The sequence below is a fragment of the Nicotiana tabacum genome, chromosome 5 (genome assembly GCF_000715075.1).
Source record: "Nicotiana tabacum cultivar K326 chromosome 5, ASM71507v2, whole genome shotgun sequence".
NCBI classification, from domain to species: domain Eukaryota; kingdom Viridiplantae; phylum Streptophyta; class Magnoliopsida; order Solanales; family Solanaceae; genus Nicotiana; species Nicotiana tabacum.
In genome coordinates this window covers 152,725,604-152,730,577 of record NC_134084.1, presented here as the reverse complement: position 1 = coordinate 152,730,577, position 4,974 = coordinate 152,725,604, and the positions used below count along the sequence as shown (strand labels likewise).

General features: G+C 36.7%; 1 non-coding gene across 1 annotated transcript; it reads left to right on the top strand.

Moving 5' to 3' along the window:
• Positions 1-2,442: 2,442 nt before the first annotated feature.
• Positions 2,443-2,595, top strand: LOC142181407 (U4 spliceosomal RNA). Its single transcript, XR_012710061.1, has one exon. It is a non-coding gene; the product is annotated as a U4 spliceosomal RNA (small nuclear RNA).
• The last annotated feature ends 2,379 nt before the right edge of the window (positions 2,596-4,974 follow it).

The following is a 4,974-nucleotide window of genomic DNA, read 5'->3' as shown; positions in this document are numbered from 1 at the left end:
CATGTGCGAACCCCCACTGTATGGGGAAGAATGGCACTCACCCATTCGTGAATACCTTCGACAGGCGAATGGGGCAATTTCTCAGCTGCACAGACATGATAAAGTTTAGTACCATAACAGAAAACAGTCGGGCATCTCACCGACTAAAAATATAAAAACTCACGCGCAAATTTCCACTTCTTAGGGAATCCCGTTGGGTCCACCACAATGTGCTCAGTCTGCACGTAAAAATAGTTCTCGTAGAAACAACGATTAGTCCTGTCATCCATCTTTACCACCAGACTCTTTGACCCTCGAGGGTACATATGGATCGAACCGCGGATAAGTTGAGGGGAGAAGATGCTGAGCATATGGCCCAAAGTGACCTCACGATCGGCTAGTTCCGCGAACTTAAGCAGGATAAGGAATAACTTGTCCAAATATGGCTAAAGTTGGGGGGGGGGGGCATACCTCGTAAAAATGGCAAAAATCCACCACCAACAAAGGAAGAGGAAGTGTATACCCAATAAGAAAGGGGTAGGTGTAGAACACACAATACTAGGGGCGGTCGAAATGAACTATGTCGTTCCCCACCGCCGGCCGCATATCAACGTAATTAGGGATTCCCCACCTTTCTTTCAACTCTGCAATGTCCCTTTCTCTCATAATGGAGTGGACAGGTTCCAGTTCCACCCCGGCGCGAGTACCGAAGTCGGTCAACTCCCTCCCAGGGTGAGGCAGGATCTCAACCACCGACGGGACCTCCTCATCTTCCACCGCATCTATCCCTCCGGTGGCCTGAACAACACTTTCCGGTGCCGGAACACTGGCAGGAAGATCGGTGCGAGGGGAATCACCAGCCATTTTTGCCCAGATGAGGCGACAGAAAGACAACGTAAAGAAAGGACGGAGATTTTCAGTTAACTAAGGGTAAACGAAAACTTGGAGGGTCAGAAAGAAGGAATATCTGCAGAATTTTCTCGAGTAAAAGGTAAAGATATGTGTCAATCGAATGATAAGCTCCCTCTATTTATAAGAGACATACATTCCCCGAGCACGAAACCCAAGAGTCGCTAATCAAATCTGATAGGGAACGAAACGTTTCAGTTCCCCAGGAACGTATGTCATAATGGCGGTAACCACGAAATAACGCTTTGATACCAAACAGCGTTTCGATTCCAAAATCGCCGCAACGGTCCATGGGTATCGAAAGAACGCCGCCCCCCCTCCAAAATCCCAAGGAATGTAACTAAGGAATGAAAAGCCAGAAGTCAGATTTCGCACGAACTCGTAGTAATCATGATCCGTGTGCCGAGCCCGACAGGGGACGACCCCGACAGACGGAGGGACTAACTGTATTGGTCAAAATCTGACCGTCACGACTAAACTAACCAATGTCCCGCCTAGGTGACTGGGCAGTGAAAGATAGCGTAGCCCACTCTGCATCTCTTTCCCAACATCCGTCGAGTCGGAAGAAACAGCGCCTAAAGGGACGAGCGAGACATATTGGAGGCAAGAGGGCGTCGGCCCAAGTAAAGGACAAGGGTGACTTGACTATATATAGTAGGGGAAAACCTTCGATTAAGGGGGTTGCTCCCTCCTTTCTCTCTCTGAAGCTCTCTTCTTGTATTCTTGATAGGAAGGAAGTAATCCATAGAAGAACATGTAAAGTTATCCCCCATCGATCGATGGGAGACACAATAGTAAATTTCAATAAGATCATTTACATCTCTTTTATCCTGTATGCGATCCATATTACTAGCTCTTTGATATGGAATTAATTATGTCTGACTAAGATTTACCCCTTCATCTTCTCTGATTAATTTGTTCAAAAAGATTTCGATATCTTTTGAGTCAAACAGCTATGAGTTAAATACTTTGGAAAGATTGAAAGGTGAAAATTGGCCACCTCGTAAATAATTGTATGAGCTGCACCATGCTTGTCCTTGACCGAGTAGATTAAGGTGTGAGGACAGTCGAGCCAAACTTAACATAATCAATTCTTTCTATTGAGTTTGTTAAAAATTGATTGAGAATTCTGATTGACAATAATTTAATAAATGTTTCTTATCTTGGATTAAAGAAAAAAATAGACTTAATTCTTAATCCAAATGAAACTGAAACTTAATGTTTCTATGTGTGTATAGAAAGGATTTGTAAGATCTAAATATGATAGAGCTACAAGACGCTAAGGAAATATTTGAAGCTATTGACATCAACATAAGCAAAAGATGATTTTTAGTTGTTCAGAGCATTGCTGTTAATCCAAAACGTGAAGGCAAAGTATAGAAATTCTGGCAATTAAAAGACCATATATACTTTCCTTTTTCAACTAGGTGAAGTGATTTAGATTTAATAATGCTGAATTTGTCTGGGAAATTGCCAGCGTCCCATATCGGTATTGTATAAGAAAATGGATGAAGCTAGGCCTATATAAGCCAAGGCCAATGGCAGAGGTAAGGCATCTTTGCGCTTGGGGCAATGACGCAGCTAGTGAGGTTCTAACCGAGGCGCGTCTACTGCTGGTTGAAAACTATTTCCAAACCCCCTCTTCGGCCTTGGTTTTGCCTTGGCCGTTGAGAATTTTTGCAAGGGCTCCCTTTCTAGGGTTAAGCCCTACAACTCTAAGTTTCAATATTTGTAATGATGATATAGTGCAAAACTGTTAGGAGTACTTAATCGTTATGCGATGGATTGGGTGAATAGTTACATTTAACGTTTGACTTATTTGTTATAGGTTTGTGAATGTTGGGCGTGATTTATATCGAATTAGCAATTATTTGTCACACTCTTATTTGTCACACTCCAAATACGCTAATAAAGCTCTTATTGATAATAGTAGTTTCTTCTTTTTTAATTCTTTTACAAGCTAAAATACAAATTGGGGATCCTTAATCAGTAATAGAAGTTCAGTTAACGTAAATTTTGAATATAGTTTTGCTTATATTAACTTGAGCAGAAAGATATTAAACTATCTAAAGTTCAGTTAACGTAAATTTTGAATATAGTTTTGCTTCAGTTATCAAGTTAAATGATTAACTTCAGCAGAAAGATATTAAACTATCTAACATCTGCCTAGTCCTACCCCAAAATATGTTATGATGAACCAAAAAATCGTTAATTATAGAATTTTAATCCATTTACCAACCGTTAATTTGATAATCCGATACCAATAAGCCATTATGTCACTTTTACGGTTCAGTTTTGAACATCCCTAATAGCTTTTGTTTAGATTCTATAAATATGTATTAAAAAAAAATTATATATATATTTGAATTACCATATATATATTTATTGTGTCGCATAAACATCGTTAATTAGTTTCATGCGTTGTAATGGAACGCCATTTTTCAAAAAGGAAAAGGAAAAGGGACGGCCTAACGATATTGAGTAAAGCAATCACAATCTTCTTCTTCATTTGTTTTAGCGTTTTCAAATCAACGTGTTGTTTAGTTAATTATGTTAATTTAGATAAACAAAAATATGCTGACATGGCGGCACGTATCTAGCACGGCATCCACATCATGTATGTAATAATCGTACTCGTTCTTATCTTCTTGACATTCTGGTCTTAATGTTGTTCAAAAGAGTACTTACTTTTATTTTAGGTTTTATCATTATCCCATTTAATATTTTTTCTTGCTCCCGTGCTGCAAAACATTTTCAATATTCTCAACAAGGAAATGGTACATATATATTACCAATGTAATATTATTATAACTAGTTACCTGTCCAGTGTAAACAAAGAGAAAAAACTCTAGCACGAAAGATATAGCAGTATTAATATGTCAAAACATCCACATTTCACATGTTTCTTCTTCCCTTTTTTCTCCTTATGGGAACACTTGGAGGACCTCTTAAGTTTTTGGATTAGTTTTTTTATTCTTATGCTAAATGTGTATGTATTACTTTTCAGATTTTGTGTTGACCCTTATATTTTTCATGTTAATTCTCTGCTTATAAAAAAATCTTGCTTTTTCGAAGGTGCGATAAATATGAACTAAAATAGGGAGGAAGATACCTAAAATAGATCCACCAATTAGTTGCCCCGATACAACCTACCACATTACCTTATCAAAATAATTTTCTTTGTACAAGAACAAACTAATATTAAGGGGTTGTTTGGTATGACGTAATATATTTATTAGTTTTGATATTATTAATCTCTTATTTAGTTGTGTTTTTCAAGTTATGTATAATAACTCATATCTTTATTTAGTTATACACAATATTCAGTATTATTCTTATACATAACAAATTATGGTATTAGCCATACCATGATTTTTAATATATGAATAAGCATGTATAAAAATAGAACAGCCTGCTCTAAACCTTTTTTTCAATTCTTTTCCAAAGAATATGGAGGGTATTTTTGTAAATAAATAATTGTTTTAAAAAAAAATTGCAACGCATATTATATTTAATACAGCAAACCAAACAGTCGATAAGAAATAACTCAACATAACTAATCTCGATGTTACTAGTTCCAGCATTACTAATACGATATTCAGTGTTGATCTTATATACCTTGTTAAATGGCCCCTAAGTGTAAAAAATGTGCTTTTTAGTTGGTTCATTGATTGGTCTATCCGTCTATTACATCTATCTATAGCAATTATGGTCCTCTATATTTATATCCACTAATATGGTACTGCCTCATGGTGGTCCTAAATTTTATCGATATATCACATTATTTCTCATAAAGCAGCCCTACTTATTTTGATAGGAGTTGCAACGTGCAAATAGGTATAACTTCAAGATTTTATCATTAATGGTAATGAATATCATTGCACCCGATATTTTCTTGGGTCAAAACATCTCAATTTATAAGCATATTAAAAGGGTAATGAATGTGATTACACTCACTGAAATTGATCTACAGCCCCTTTGTGTATATTTGATGACTTATTGATGGTGCACGTGAACTCATGTTTGTTTTGTCAAATTAAGTATTTTATGTATATATTTTCAAAATTAATTTAATATTATTTATTA